Source organism: Euprymna scolopes, chromosome 27 (assembly GCF_053919585.1).
Source record: "Euprymna scolopes isolate OS-2025 chromosome 27, ASM5391958v1, whole genome shotgun sequence".
Classification (NCBI taxonomy): Eukaryota; Metazoa; Mollusca; class Cephalopoda; order Sepiida; family Sepiolidae; genus Euprymna; species Euprymna scolopes.
In genome coordinates this window covers 75,432,541-75,450,474 of record NC_136508.1, presented here as the reverse complement: position 1 = coordinate 75,450,474, position 17,934 = coordinate 75,432,541, and the positions used below count along the sequence as shown (strand labels likewise).

Below are 17,934 nucleotides of genomic sequence, written 5' to 3'. Positions count from 1 at the left end.
GTTTGGCTGTCTGTCTCCATATTTTTCAACTCTTTCTCCTCCGAAACTAAAAGCCGCAGAGCGGCAGTAAAAGTCTCTAATGATTGGATTTTCACGAGCCGTTCTTTTATGGGTATTTGGCCTGTTAAAAATGGGTGAAATTTGAAAAAAAAATGTAAAACATTTATGCATTCATCTTCGTTTATTTGTAATTTGTACTTTTCCTCACTTCATATGCGTGTCACGTTGGTATAGTGGTAACGTCACCAGCTTTGAATACTACAGTTTCGGTTTCAAGTCTAACTGATGGCAGCTAAATATTTTTTCTACTTTTAAAATCACGACTCTATAATAATATATACAAAATCTAGACAAATTAAAATATTATATTTAAGCATATTTTACGCGCAGACACAGCCGGGCGCGCCTCGCCCGCTAGTACAAAGTTAAATTCAATCTTTATAAACCCTTAATTTCTATACGTTGAAATATCATCTAATTTAATAAGCACTTACTTTTTCTTGCGATATAACAGGATCACTTAAATTAATGAAATTTTGACATTTTTAAACAATATAGAAATTAAGGTATAATAATGTTTCAATTCTCTCTAAAATTTTAAAATAAATTTGAATTTTTTTTACATTTTGGGCTTCCATACAATACAGGTGCCTTCTCTTTCGTTTCGATCCGGCTTATTTTTGTGGGATAATTAGGCATTTTTGTTTTTTTTAGTAAATACAAGGTGTTTTATCTAGTATCTTAAAACTTTACTAATTATCTTTGAACTCGCTCTAATACTTATCTCTCAACGGATTTTTATATATAATTTATTTACCTATAAAATTTAGATTGATTTCTGAGTTTTCGGAGCCGCCACGAAAACATTTTTTATCATAACTTTTTCTTCCGAATAAAAAAATACAATTTTTCTTTTTAGAATTTAAATTTAAGTTATAATCCTTCAAACGCACGGAGAAAGTAGTCAGAAATATATTAAAAACAATTATAGGCCGTAATAAAAAAAACCATTGGCCTTATCAGTTTTCGCCATTAAATACCTAGTGTATTACCTGTAAGCACAGTCTAATGTTTCACAAATTTTCCATACATATGGTAGATTAAAAGCAATCTATCTTTGAGTAGGAAACTCTGATACAAAGCTGAAAATAAAATAGAAAGCGTCTGTTAGCCCTTTTTATTATTACATTTTCACCCCAAACAAGGCACAGTTGCCACTTTGACATAGGGGCCTACTATCGGGGCACACGTTGCAGGAATACTATGCAGGGAGATGAGCAGCAAGATGTCTGTTCACATTACATTTGTACTTCTGCATGTCAGTACAGTTGGGAAAGCAGAATCCCGGTATGGGTTCCAAAGTCTAGCAGTTCTGGGTAATAAACTATTGGAGTAGAAGGCTTTCTTACATCGATGGATCTGTACTGTGTAGGGGTGGGATTTTGCTGTTTGTCGGGTTTGTCGTGCGTATTTACGTCGAGGAAGTACAAGTGCTTGTAGTTCGTCGGAGCATTCACTAAGAGAACTGGGACCTTGGAGAGGCTTATTGCCGCTCAAATTCTAGTGCAGACCAATGGCTGCTGTCAGCTAGAAATGAATGGTAAGCGGCTGTTGCGATAACGCAAATTCATTTGCGAATGTTATCGAAAGAGGGGGAGAGTACTGCGTATCTGGGGAGACCTGTTGTCACTCAGCTTCCAGGGAACAACACAGGTTGCTTAAAAGAGAGATCCTTGATGATCTGTGTTAAAGCTGCTTGTGAGCCAATAATAATAATAATAATAATAATAATAATAATAACCCCTCAAAGTTATGCTGACAATCTCAGCGTGCGCCACGTCAAATGATTGTGAGGGTTGAAGAAGAAATGACCGAGGAGTAAGAGCACTGACCAGATTTTCGCTGGGTAATTAGGGGTATTTTTGCCAGCAAATCCAAGAGAATACCAATGGTTGTTACCAGAGAGAAAATAATTGTAACATCTATTGCAACAATGCAATTGTTGGCCACATTCGCGAAATAGAATATAAGGGAAACGTAAGACAGAAAGTACTTTCTCAATATGTAAAGATAAAAGAAACGAACAAGTAAAGAAGAAAACATTTAAATCGTTGAATTTATAAAACGAGAAATAAAAAAGAAAAAAATCATCAAATTAAAAAAATCATCAAATTAAAAAAAAATCATCATCAAATTAAAAAAAATCATCATCAAATTAAAAAAAACATCATCAAATTAAAAAAAAACATCATCAAATTAAAAAAACATAATCAAATTAAAAAAATCATCAAATTAAAAAAATCATCAAATTAAAAAAACATCAGCAAATTAAAAAAAAACATTAAATTAAAAAAAAACATAAAATTAAAAAAATCATCAAATTAAAAAAGAAATCAGCAAATTAAAAAAATCATCAAATAAAAAAAACATCATCAAATTAAAAAAATCATCAAATTAAAAAAATATCATCAAATTAAAAAAAAATCAAATTTAAAAAAAACATCATCAAATTAAAAAAAAAGAGAAATAAGAAAGAAAATATGTAAATCATTTAAATAAAAACAAGATATGAGAAAGAATGAAAACATCACAGTCGGGACGGTTAAAAAAAAGCAATAGAACAAGTAAATAAAAGTACCGGCCTAAGTTGACTTAACGGAGGAAAAATACAGATAAAATTTAAAAAAGAAAAACTTTTCTAACGTAAAAGAAAAAAATACAAAAGGTGATAATATATAATAGATAATAGAAATAAACAATGGAAAATGTCTCGTGAGATCTTCAATTGAATGCGATGTAATAGAGATGCCCTCCATCTTTTGTTGCAACGTTTCAAAAGGCAACGTTTTGTACCCACGAAAAAAAGAAGTGAGGATTGGAGTGACGGCATAAAGAAACGTTTAGACACAGATTTGTTGGGGTCACCTAAGAAAATCTTGTCTCTGCTTGATTAAGAAGTTATGTGCGTACAATGTAATCTTCAATGATGAAAACACGTTTGTAAATGGAAACTGTAATGTCCGGACAGATGAGAATTGCAATGAAAGAAAAAAAAATTGGAAGGTTTAAGAAGAGAGACATAAATAATATTATACCATATGACTAAAAAAAACAAGGCCGATAGCCATTAGTTGCGTGCTCTCATGTAATGAATGAATGCGTGAATGTAGATTCGACATGAAATTCTTAAAGAAAAACTAAAATGACCGAAAAATGGGATGAAATGACTTAAATAAATAAAAAGTAAATGACTTAGAATGACTTTAATGAATTTAAGGATGAATTGAATGACCTTAAGAATGACTTGAATGCTTAAAAATAACTGGAATCCTTCAAAAACAACTTGAATGATCTGGGGAATGACTTGAATGGCTTTGAGACTGACTGGTTGTAAAGTTGGTGATCATTTTACATTAAATTAATACAGAAAAGTGATCTCCACTTTATATCACAATAAGTACAGCATGTAGTAAGAACAGATACTACACTTTGATCTTGGCCAAGAGACCAAGGAAAGGGTATTTATTTGCTCACCTACCGAACAAATTAGACACAAGGCCGATTTTTAATGTGAGGAGTGAAGGGGAAATGGGGATCAACTCCTCGGGGAGCTGGATAGTGACAATTGGTATGAAGGGTTGCCTCTACATTGACCAAGGTCTTATATGTGGAGTTGATATTTATTTGCTCCCCCACCGAGCAAATTAGGCACAAGGCCGATTTTTAATGTGAGGAGTGAAGGGGAAATGGGAACCAACTCCCCGGGGAGTAGGAGAGCTGGATAGTGACAATTAGTATGAAGGGTTGCTAAAATTTGTTATTTGTTGTTCTTTTGGGATTCAAATACATATGAAGTTAAATAGATATAGTAAATGCAAATAACAAGAATACTAGCCATGTAAATACATATATGCGTTATATCAAACTTATTAACAGTAGAGATAGTTAGCATATGACAATCAAACATGAAATGATATGAAAATAATACAACTTTTTCGAAATATGTTCATGAGGACAAAAAACATCCAACCTTGCTATTACTTTTTTAATCTCTAAACTCAGCACCTTTAATAAAAACGAAAAATGCTTAAAGAAAATCACAAACAAAAGCCAAATAACATTATTAAAAGATAAAACGAAGATTTATAGGAAAATATAGACATCTTCGCGCTATATTTGGCATTTGATCTGATCAAATAAAAATATCAATAAAATTAAATTCATATTATAGTAAATAATGGACTTTTTGTTTGTAATTGTGAATTATTTTCACGGACCTGATTTTAAAACGAGATCTGAGAAAAAATGAAAACATCTCCGTTGGTAAAATTAAATAGAAACGTTAAAAAAAAACAATGGAAATGTACAGAAAGAAAACCTTTAAATTGTTGAATTCAGGAATGGAGACACAAAATAGAAAAAACATCTAATTAAAAAAAAGAGAAATAAGAAAGAAATGCGGAAACTAATACCCATTGAAAGATGAACAATAGCGTTGTGCAACATGGTCTGCAACATGGTCTGCAACATGGTCTGCAACATGTGCCACAAGTAAGATTTAAAAGGAAAACCGTCAAATATTCGGAGTGAAGTGCTGCCCTTAATATTTCGCATTTATTAAAATTAATTATTTATTTCAATAGAAAAAAATCTACATATTTACAAAAGAATGTGGATTGCAAATTCGTTAAACTCTTTTCATCCTGACTGCTTTGCTCCTGCTTTGATTCTTTTGTATTTGCAATAATACGTGTGTATTGCGTGACACATGTACATTTGCGCTGTTTTTATATTGCATGTTTCTTTCTTTAACCTAATTGATTTTCTATAGTTCAAGAACATAAATATGGATTTGTGCATCTTGGAATAAGATAGAAGCTATGTGATTCTCCGTGTATACAGAATATATCGTATGCTATTGTCCTACCTGCAAATTATCCACCGGAATAATTAACATAATGGGAATAGCGAGGTGTAGTATATATTTTTAACTGTCGGTTCGTTGTAACGGGTTCGATTTTTGCCATAGATACTGCATTACCTTCATCAATTAATAAATGTATGGATACATATACCCTTCCTCCAACTAAGAAGGAAATTGTAAGTTAGATTAGAATTTCCAATCGTCGTTGTACAACAAGTTAGCTTAAGAAAAGAAAACTAGTATTTAACACATTTATTTAACGTATTTAACACATTTAACACATTTATTTAACGTATTTAACACATTAAACACATTTATTTAACGTATGTAACACACGTATTTAACGTATTTAACACACGTATTTAACGTATTTAACACATTTATTTAACGTATTTAACACATTTATTTAACGTATTTAACACATTAAACACATTTATTTAACGTATTTAACACATTTATTTAACGTATTTAACACACGTATTTAACGTATTTAACACATTTATTTAACGTATTTAACACATTTATTTAACGTATTTAACACATTAAACACATTTATTTAACGTATATAACACACGTATTTAACGTATTTAACACACGTATTTAACGTATTTAACACATTTATTTAACGTATTTAACACATTTATTTAACGTATTTAACACACGTACTTAACGTATTTAACACATTTATTTAACGTATTTAACACATTTAACACATTTATTTAACGTATTTAACACACGTATTTAACGTATTTAACACATTTATTTAACGTATTTAACACATTAAACACATTTATTTAACGTATGTAACACACGTATTTAACGTATTTAACACACGTATTTAACGTATTTAACACATTTATTTAACGTATTTAACACATTTATTTAACGTATTTAACACACGTACTTAACGTATTTAACACATTTATTTAACGTATTTAACACATTTAACACATTTATTTAACGTATTTAACACACAGTGAACACTAGCGTTGTGTAACAAGTGGAAATATTTGTTGCACAACATTTTACGCAACATGTTGTGCAGCAAGTTAGATTAAGAAAAGTGTTAATTTACACTAGTAATCATGTAAAGTGAGGTAGACAGTGACTCAGCTCTTTAAAGATTTACTTCAAATCACTAGATAAAAGGCACTCTACCGCTAATACGTAATGGAATCGGGGTTTGTACTCTGTCTAGGCAGAAAATCGTTCTCTAAACATGATCCCCGCACAAATTATAAAATTTCACAACATTGCGACTTATTTGACTTTTATAAAGGCAGAAGCTTTCGTCCGGATAGGTACTTCTGAAGCAATAGAATGGTGCAATCATTTTTTCAGCAATCCTAGCTACAGATTTTATGTATTCTATATCTGGCCGGGGGCGAAAGTCAAATCTAGGAGCTCATCAACGCAGGGGGTGGGATATCTCAAGGACACAAACAATTATTTCAACAAAGTCAAAGTCAAGATTTGGCTTTTGATGATAAATGAAGAAAATCTTTTTATAGATGCATTAAATGTAATGAGTCTGGTTACTCCACATAGAATCATGTGTTCCAGGCCAGAAGAGAATTAATCAGAAAAGGCTTGGACATTAATGCTCTTCGGAACATCTTTAGATATAGTTCCGAAGGATCATGTAGTTAAAGAAATAATAAGTCAACAGTTAAGATGAATAAAATATAGTAAGTATCTAATTGTTGCTGTGCTTAATTATCAGTCCCAATGATAGAATCAAAGTTTTGGATATATTAAGCGGCGGCTGTTGAGAATAACGCAGCGCCGTCAGAAATATAACAGAAAACGAAACGCGTAGATTGTCTAGCAGTTGATTATGAGCTACGACATGAGTATTAGTATATTGCTTTACAATAGAAAAAAGAATTCTTGCAAGTACAAGTTTTATTTTTTTTCTATTCATTTCGAACGGATTTATTGATTGACCAAAAAAGCAGCGAAACAACGACAAGTGGAAAGAGAGAAAACGTGTCAATACTTGACACTTTCTGTTCATATTGGCGGTAACGGACTGCGATGACATTTACGGTAGCCATTCATATTGTTAACGAAACTAAAGAAATAAATCCAGGACAGGTTTATTTTTTCAAACGTATTCTTCGTAAGAAAAAAAAATTACTTCCTTTAAGCAGATTCAACTAATACAGGATGGCCCACTGAAAAGTAGCCCAGAAATGTAGTAGAAAGGGGGAACATTTTTTTTATTGTTTAAATTACCTGTAGTGTTATAAAAGATGCTGGAAATGCCCTATGCATTTCTAGGCACGTTTAACAACGTTTGAAGATACTACCTGTAGATCTTCTTTGGTTATTCTCCTGATAGCATTGGTCATGTTCTCCTTTAGTTAGTTTAGATTGTGAGGATTATTTTCATAAACTTTTTGTTTTAAAGTCCCCCAAAGATGATGACAAGTCCGGGGAACGTGGTGGCCATACGTTTTTGCTTACTGATCTCCCTTCCGTAAATATGTCATGAACTTGTGTTAGTGATTTTCGAGACGTGTGGCATGTGGCGTCATCTTGTTGGGAAAAAATTGCATTGTGTCTTGTGGTGTCTACGTTGTAAAGAGAAATATTAGAGAGATTGGGCTAATTTTAAGTGAGCCACCCTGTATATATATATATATATATATATATATATATATATATATATATATATATATATATATCAGTAGATATTCAAATATATTTCACCTTTTATTTGTACAAATCGTTAATTTATGACGCTTAATGTAATTACAAAGCAGAAAACAAATAAAAAAAGTCTACATTCCAAGTTACATGATGTTTAACATCTTACAATTTATTCCGTTGAGTACGTTGACAATTACAATTCTTGACAGCGTCTGTTTCGTCGCACAAAATAATTCATTTAATTATTATATCAATCAATAAATCTATTTTGCACTTAATCTCTCACAAGAAATAACACCTATCAACCAATCAAAAAAAGAAAAGAAATAAAATGCATCTAAGCATAACTACAATATTTGAAAATTGGAAGAAAAGTTGCAATTACCTTTTATTTTTCCTTTTATTACGCCATTATTATAATACTATTCTATGGTTAAAATTCTATGACAATTGGTTAAAAAGAACGTATATTTTCAAACCAATACAATTTGCGCAAATTATCATACATTTATATATATGTAACGTATTTAATACATTTAACACATTTATTTAACGTATTTAACACATTTAACACATTTATTTAACGTATTTAACACATTTATTTAACGTATTTAAGTATTAACGTATTAACGTATTTATATATATATATATATATATATATATATATATATATATATATATATATATATAGTGCCTTAGCAAGCCAGCTTTAGTTTTGCTGCTTTGGGGTGAATTTTGTTTCAGATGTTTTTGCTTGTTTGTCTCTCCTGTAGCCTTGCAAGTCTTGCTATGTAAGACAAGTGGAACTATAAAATTCTAAATTTCTTAGTTTATGAAGAGTTCAGACAAAGAGCGTGTGTGTGTGTGTGTGTGTGTGTGTGTGTGTGTGTGTGTGTGTGTGTGGTGTAGGAGTATAAGAAGGCAGGAACAGGTTGTTAAAATGATGTAATATATGGATAAAAATGGGGCAAACGAAAAGGATCTTGTAGAGTTCGTCTTTAATATCATCATATACCTGTTTATTATCCAGGGAACTTGGGGAAACTCTTGCTTTTCTTATGTTGGCCTTTATTTCTCACATGACATGAGCGAAACTTGTTTTGGACCTGGAAGTGGTATTTTTAGCTCCTTACATCAAGAGGCTTCCTGTATTGTCTCAAATGATTTTCATAAAGTGTATTCCATGCATGAACAAATTTAGAGCTTTTTTTATCATACTAAAGTGATTTATTAAATTCCGGTAAGAAGAACCCTATCTCGTTACGGCAGCTTATTTGCTATGGATGTATTCTTGTGCATGTTGTCTCATAATATCATGCCGAAAAGTTTAAACGTGGTTCGGAAATGGGTCAACCAGTTATGACAATGATAGTAAGATTTGAAAAGCTTGATTTTCATAAATAAAATGCGTGTAGCTTCAAAACAATAACAAATGTATCTATTTATTTTAAATTCGGTCACCCAAAACTATTACCATCGAGGTTAAGAGGCTTTTGTGATATAGGGACCAGGTTTATGGGGGTTGAATTTATAGGGATTTAAATTTCTCCATGATTCTACGATCGGTGAAGCTAGTGTAGTGAGGAATTTTAAACGCGGTCCAAAGCAAGAAACTATAAGAGTAGGAAATGATCCCCCATCTTGGAATTTTTTTTTTTTTACATGGAGTTCATCACTTATCAAGGCCCAATGGCCACTCAGGGATAAGGGTTATTGTGTGTATAATCAAAGGGATAGTGTAGCAATAGTATTGGAGAATTGGTAAGGTGTCATTACTTAGGGGGGGCGGTTCATCAGGAATTTGTTTGCGTTGGACTTGAAGACATCTAGGATGTGTACAATGAAGCGATGGAATGATGTTGGTCATTGCATGTATTTTATTGAAGCTGTACAATGTAGTGCTTAATGTTCAGTAGAGTATATTACGTCAAAGTACGTATAAAACAAGTACAAGGATGCAAATGCGGCGATGTGACACGGTCTGTTTCTAATTAGATTAGAAATTGCAACTTGCCTAGCGGTTAGGACACATTTCAGATGTGATATCAATCTTCCATGTATGGTCGAATTCTGACTTTATATATCACACTGGTATCTGTGATATTTTTTTTCATCCCGATAGAAAAGAAGTCCACTTTTTGCGGCAAACTTGGCATTATCCTCTATTTACTTATTTCATTTGATGCTGCTTGAGAATATCACACTTGAATTTTTTAATATTTGATTTGTAAAAGGTATCTTATAATTGTGAAATAATCGCGTTATCGTTGTGGCATTAAACGTAACTATCCAGTTTTAGAACCATTCAGTTATAGACTGAGACCAATGACCCGGCCATTGCTTTACATGCATTGGCATTCTGTTTGCTATCCTGTCATCAATAAGCGTTGTGTCATCGAAAAATACACTCGTCTGTGTTATTTGAAATAATTTGAGTGAAATACGATTTAGCCGGTGTAGGACATTCATCCGTTTGTCGGAACGATAAAAAAAACATCGGATTCTTCTAGAGATGATGGATGACACACGCTGGGAATTTGTTTCAAGTAAAGCTGATCTGCGCAGAGCCAGTCTAGCTCGCTCGTCTTAACCCGTCTGATAAAGCGGCAGGATAGACGTCGAGACAGCTAGGGGCCAGGTGAGATGATGGACCTTCTAGAAGTGTTGACGTAAGAAAGGTAGGACGGGCGATGCAGCACGTAAGAGTCAATAGTCGAAATCTTTTATGAATATTATTTTTTTCTCTTCAGCTTGTCTTTTTTTATGTTTCTCCCCAAGACATGTGGTTCCATCTGTAATATTGTCATAGGTCTTTGAAAACAAATGTCTACATATTGGCCTTTCAATAATTTGTATCGGTGCTACTTTAAACTGTTAATGCAGGATTCGTTTTGTAATCGCACCTGAAACTGTTTATTTTTTATGAGAGAAATATTAGCGATTATCATATGCACTTAGCACATTACGTTTCTTTTAGCATCGTCTTGTCATGTCCAGCGAAAATTAATCTCTTGTTTATGAAAATCACTCCCGGACAAAACGTGAAGCCAATAATATAAGGAGTTAACAAAAAGAAATGATGATTATCGTAAAGAAAGTAAATATTCTTGAAATAAAACCCAAGGCGATAATTAGGTAGAAAAGAATCAACAGGAAAATTAACAGCATGCAGTTCTAGAAAATAAGGTACAGGAGTAGGAAAACGTATTATAGTGACGTATCAAAACAGTTAATTAGTGAAGACTACTAGATCAAGGAGTCATACAAGCTAGAACAAACGAAACAAGTAATAGATCAGACAATTCTAAAAAGCACCTACAATACAATTATTTGGAGACATGACTGAGACTACCAACATCACGTCTGTTATAGAGTGTTTGTAGTGAAGAAGCAAAAGTAAGATATATCGGTACTTGTACAGATTAATCAAGACATTGAAAAAATGAAAATATTGAAAAAGGGTTATATTGTACATATCCGTTTTGGACTGAAGATCTCCGGAAAAAAAAGTCACTTAATGTGATCGAGTATTTTTTTTTTACAGCATGAAATCACGTTTTAACGAGAGCGCGTTGAAGTCAGCTATCCTGGAATTTTTTGAACACGCCACGGGAGATAACTCAACTTAAAGCGCCGACACTCCCTCCCCATCTTTAATAATCGCTTTTCTTCCTAAAAATCGAACTTTTTGCTCGGTATCTTAACAAATTGTTTCTGTCTATAAAAAATAAAATACTTGATGAAATTAAGTGAATTTTTTTTTCGGAGGACTTCGTTCCATAACGGATACTACAATATGACATTTTTTTTCGATATATTCATTTTTTAATGCCTTGGTTAAACTGTGCAAGTACTGATTAATCAAATTATATATGTGTCTCTGAACCTTATCAAGAATCCTTGTATGGGACAGAGATTCACCAGACCAATATGACCAAATTACTCCGTACAAGGTAATATAGTCGAGTTGTAGCGATAGTGAATAGCTTTAGTTATCCATAAACATTTACAAGAAACAGGAAGCACAATGGATAATATACATGAAATCTGAGAAAGATGTAAAAGAAAAATGAGTCAGTTTCTCGGCAAAAGCAGAGCAATCCATAAGGATCTTACAACAAAATACTTTCACCCATCTGCTGTGTAATGCCAACCTAGTTCACCATGTCAAGCAAGTAGGTGTATCTGCTAGTCAGCATTTAATGGAACAAATAACTAAAATAATGCTACGTTTCTGAATTTTTTTAATGAGGATTGGTTATTCGTATAATTTGAATTCTTCTGTCGAACTCGGAAATTTTGACTTGGAATAACCGGTAGCGCAGTGGTTAGAGTACTTAGTAAACTCATTTTTTTAGACGGTGGTCACCACTTATCAAGGCCCGGAAGCATCTCAGGGATAAGCGTTATTGCAAGTACATTACGTTAGTGTGGAGATAAAATGAAGTGTTTATTTAAGAGGGCGGTTCATTAGGAATTTGTTAACGTTGAACTTGAAGACATCCAAGTTGTAGTCAGGTGGGAAGCAGGCAGACGAAACAGAGTTCCACAGGCGTGCAGTTCTAAGAAAGAAGCTTTGTTAATGGAATCTACGTTTTGATTTAGGCACAGATAAAGAGTGGGGAAAAATTTTCACAGTAGATTCAGCTAAACGGGTGTTTTTCGTGAAGGATTGGCGAAGGGGGACCAGAGATTGGAGTTCAGACCAGCACCTGCCATGGAAATAACGATAAAACAAGGATAGGCTCGCAACGTCTCTTCTGTGGGGAAGAGGTTGCAGGGTAGAGAAAAGGGCATCCCCCACGAAGCCACGAAGTCTATTTTGTACTCTGTCAAGGCAGGATAGGCTATTTTAGCAGCTCCTGCCCAGATATGGCAGCAGTATTCCATCCTTGGACGTACTTGGCTTTTATATAGATAGATAAATGCATCAGTAGTGAGATATCTTCTGGAGCGGTAGAAGGATCCCACCATCTTTCCAGCGACCTTGGTAACAGATTTGATGTACGTGTTCCATTTCCGATCAGGAGTAAAGTACAAACCTAGAAGCTTGTCAAAACATGGGGCTTTTCCTAGACGAGCACCATTCATTTCAATTGATGTCAGATGGGGATCAGAGCGTTGATGATGTAAAGATAGGAGTTTGGTTTTAGATGCATTAAAAGTAACCAGTCACGTCTTCTCCCACTGAATCACGCGCTCGAGATCAGAGGAGAGAGAATCAGAGAGAGTTTTGTCATTTACAGCCTTTGATGTGTTGCCGTAGATGTTCGTGTCATCAGCATAGATGTCAACGAATGATTTAAGCAATGTTCTCCTGAAGGTTGAAGGTTCAATGCTCTGTGTGACCGACCGAAAAATGCGATTGTGAATTACTTAGGATCTCTATCCAGTCATGGCTGACGGAACAAGAACACACTACCCCCGTGAAGTAAATAAAGGTTTCCGTTTTAAATTCTGTTCAAATTCCCGAGTTCGACAGAAATATCCTCGACTTCAATAACATACGCTTGAAGGAGGTCGCAGGTTACATCGACCGAAACGTTGTAAAAATGATACTCAAGATAAGAACAGTAGTTTGAATAATCCAACTAATATAAATTGATTCTATTCTTTTTTCTCGACTACTGATTTGTTTTCAAACAGCCCTGTTTTCGTAATAATGCATTTTTTTTACAAGCAAATAAAATCCGCGACAAATATGCTAATCTTTTACTACGTTGCTATCCGACGCCAGATTATCCGCTCTTGACCTGATATCTCGCCCTTTTGTTTGATTAATTAAGCAAGGAAGCCGATTCATCTAATCAATTCCACTCATTCGCTAACTGGATACAGATAATTAAGGCTTTTCCTTTTGTTCAAATCTTCGCTGTTGTTCTTTTTATCTAAGCAAACCCTTCATAGAACAGGGTTTCCTACTCGCAACGACGTCTATAAATACGTGTTTGTAATATATGCTACTACATGTTGAAAAGTTGGTTCGTGTAGGACAATCGAAGTTAAGTTGTTACATACTACTTAGCCGTGATATGCTTTGTAAGTTGAACGTAGAAATAATTTTAATCTAGAAATTTTATTCCTAATAGAAACTAGGTCTTCAAAAATGAATACTAGTTTCAACAAACTCTATAAATGTCTGTCCGTGTCATGTTGTATTTCAGGTTTAAACGACAAATTTTGTCGAAACAATTACGTTAAGAAATGTTGGCTGGATCAGTCTAAGTATGTATAACCATCTGAACTACTAGGCTCAGAAGGTTGATGGCTATAAGATACTGCTGCATATCTATTTGATAATTCCCATATATTTAAATCTTGAGCTACATTCGTGTTGATATAAATACCAGCTAGGCCCGTGTATCAGCATTGCTCGGTGGAATAATGATACAATTCAGAACAGATTTGGTACCCATCAAAAAAATTAAACAAATAAAACTACGGTTGTCAGCTCTGGAAAATAACGGACACTGGCACCGATGGCACTAAATAAAATGATCTGGCGTTCACTATCAGGCATTTTCTGGTAGTATCAGCTGACGATATCTATTTGCTGTCATTGTAAACATTGGAAGTTACTGGCAATTAGTTTTGGTTTAAGGTGAGTATATGATGATACTGCCGGGCGCTGTTAGGCACTAGTTGCATTTTCAACTGGCAGCCATTATCAGTGCTGACCTTCATTGAACTGAAATCGTCTGTTTTCAACTTTCGGACTTCCTGGCCCCGGATACTACTGGCTGTCATTTGATGCCTCTGGCGAGCATTGATGATCACATACGGTTAGTTACTTGCATTTGCTGGTGAACAGTTGCTGCATTCACAACTGTCATTGTAGGTTCCCAGCGTTCACCATCGGTCATGACCTCAATTACACTACTCCGAAACTAAATTGCCTGTTGTTTTAAGGTGAGTATTGTCCGCCACTATCAATCTTGACCAGTGTTGAGCCCTGAAATGAGATGGAATGTCTTGCACTGTCAAACATTTTATAGCGGGAACTGTTGGTCACTGACGATTATGACGCTGATTAACAGTAATTGATCTGATTTCTGTGCACTGGCGAGAATTGGCCGGCAAATCGTATGTCCTCAAATATCGAAGACCGTTATCGGTTATCAGGAACCATCATCTACGTTCGCAATTCTTCTTTTACGTTCGCTACTATCACATCACAACACTGACAGGCGCTGGTGAGCACTGCTGTTTCAATTCGATTACAGTTGTCTTTTAGGCGGTAACTACTGTATTGCGGTAATTACTTGCGGATAGTGGCGTTTACTCGAGGTCAATCTCGGGCACTATCGAGCACTAATTGTCTTAAGAACTGTCGTTCACTGTGTTCTAAGCCTAAGCTAAGCAAGGAGCACTTTATTCTACGTCCTAAGCAATCCTGTTTTCTCCGTCAGTGTAAATATGTGGTTTACTTATGCAGAATACGGACCGCGCTATTTGTTACCGATAATTTGGATCTTATTGTATAAAGAAGTGTTTGTGTATGAAAATATTATTTAGAAATTCATAATAGTTAGAAAAATCGGTCGTCATTATTTTACTACATTTCGTATTCTGCATAAGTATCCATTTTTGAAATAGTAAGCGACTACAACGACGAAATATGAACAAAGTAGTCGAATAAAAATATGAAAAGTTAGAATAAGGATGTTTTGTTTGGTTGAACAAATTGAAATCGATACAGATAAGTTTTTTATTATTAAGTAAAGTATATCTGATTTGGTTCAATTTATATAGAAGCACTTCTCTCCTTGTTAATACGTTCTGGAATAAGACTACTTGTATAAATGTTAACCGGAATCTTATTTATAAATGTCAATGTAAAGAAGTCATAAAGAAGTTCAGGTTTATTTTGAAAAATATCGATCGGACAGGTTCAAAGTGTCCGATTGGTCTCTCCCCCTTGCTTTCTCTCTCTCTCTCTTTCTCTCACTTTCTTTCTATCTTTATCTATATCTCTCTGTCTGCTTTAAAAACACACACAACGAATCAAATATTACTGACAAAATAAAAGCGTTTGCACGAAGATTAATTATGAAAATGTTGTTAATTCCGTAAGTACTTTTAGCAATAGTATAAAAGGGATAACTAATGACATTGTTGTTTGTAAATAATAGAATGTGACGGCCATGTTAATTATAGTGAACATCATCCTGTAGTGTTCGGTAAATGCGAATTATAGAATGATGGTTTATGTCTGAGCAACCAACGAAAGTGTCGTTAGAATTACAAGTAAATATAAAGGAAGTTTTCATTAATTTCCGAGGATATGAGTTGTTTGTGAAAGACGAAATCACGTAATAGAAAAACGAAATATTTACAAGTAAACTATGAAATATTTGCTCGGTGATGGCTTTGAGAGTGGAAGTAGAAAATAATGATTGGGTAAGTTGCCCTGCTACTAGCTCTATTTTGGAGATTGTGGGGGAGCGGAAAAATTATAGGCATTTACGCATTCTGATTAAACTTAATTATTATTACAGGAAAACATGCAGGAGATATATGCAGGTAGCCCAGCCATTGTGGTATCCGTGTTTTCTTTCCTATACTATAATAGGAATAATCGTTTCAATTTTAACTGACGCAGCATCACTTGGGTGTCATACATATAAAAAAGAAAGATCGCATATATATATATCCATATATACGAATAGATATACATATATACATATATATGAACACACACACACACATATATATATATTAATGTTTGAGATGACTGAATTTTCTGTTTTAGATATGTATTGTAAACAATTAACATATAAATGCATAAATGATTTTAAAATCTATAAAAAAATATAAAAATATTAAAATAATACAAAAATAAGCAACAGATTTAATTACGTCTTTTCACTCACCAAAACTACAAAACAGAATATAATAAAAACCCTTTTAATAACAAAAGCAATGTAGGCAAAAAAATATGCTTTCGACAATAGCCAGACTCTCGAATGCATAAGGCCATGAATTATCACCAGAGACCTAGAAGTTTTCTTTGCTTGTCATATATAAATAACCACCATTCAATATTATTTATTCACTCACCAAAGCTACAAAACCAAAAAATAATAGAATCACTTTAAATAAAAACAATGTCGGCAAAAGATTATGCTCTGGACGATAGCGGAGATTAAAACAACTTCAGATAGCCAGAGAAACAATTCTCGGATTCATAACGCCATAAATTACCAATAAGTTTTCTTTGCTAGTCATATATAAATAATAACTATTCAATATTTGTTATTATATTTACATACAGGCACAGATAAAGAGTTTTTTTTAGAGCTGCTAAAGCTAGACATATATTTGTTGCTATTGTTATACAGAGGAGAGTTATAGATTGTAATTCAGTCGAGTACCTGTCATAAAAATAACGGTCTAGCAGAAATAGACTCACAATGGCTCTTCTGTGAGAAAGCGGAAGTAAGGGGAAGATGTCCTTGTCCAACATATTTCTAAGCCGATCGATGAAGGTTGGAGTGCAACATTTAAATTAGTTTAGATTGAACAGATATTTCAATAAAAAGAAAAAGCAATACATTTTTTGTTATTCAGGTACCCGGTGCCTTTATAGCAGTAGTAAAATAACATGTCTTTTTCTTTTTTATCGATTTTCATTTCACAAAATATATCATCTTTACTATTATATAAAAAAAGACTTGTTTTCAGTGTGTGTTTGTTCCCTATAGACCTCTAAACGGCTAAGGTGATTTTATGGAATTTCAAGCGAAGTACTCTATGTGCCTGGCAGTGTTTATAGATAGTATTCTATCGGATAATCAAAATAATCTGATGGAGGAAGGAACAGATTTTTATTATCACACAAGCAGAACGGCCAGGCATATAAAATCAACTGTAGGTTCTTTGATATAGCAGAGGCGCGTTCGAAATGAATATTTCTGTTTAGAGCACAACCAAAGCATGATACTTGACTTTTACATTTTAAACTTTAATTCGGGCCAGTATATATCAAAAGATAATTTTATAAAATCAACAGTAAGTTTTCTACAGTTGGACTGCAATATATTGTCGATTAAGTGACTCTCCGGAACGGAATATTAAGCTTCATCCCGGTGCACCGCGATGGTCCCCTAACTAGAGCAGGCAATTAATCGTTTTTTATTGAAAAATGTACAATTTCACCGATTTCGATGGTAAAGATATGGGAGTGTGAAATATTCGCTATCATTCAATCCCGGGCAACCTTGGGTTTCATTGCTTGTCTATACTATAAATATCATCCCTCTTTCTATCTCATTGTACATGTACCCACATAGGCTTTTTGATTTAAGTTTCTGGCTAAAGTAAGAACTTGAAAAGCCCTGTGCACACAGATACTT

At 33.7% G+C, this 17,934-nt stretch overlaps 1 protein-coding gene and 1 pseudogene across 1 annotated transcript in view; both read right to left on the bottom strand.

The window, feature by feature from the left end:
* Positions 1–17,934, bottom strand: part of LOC145248918 (uncharacterized) — a 424,846-nt gene that overhangs the window by 367,286 nt on the left and 39,626 nt on the right. The gene's annotated exons all lie outside the window — the stretch shown is intronic.
* LOC145249202 (U2 spliceosomal RNA) lies at positions 3,392–3,520 on the bottom strand (annotated as a pseudogene).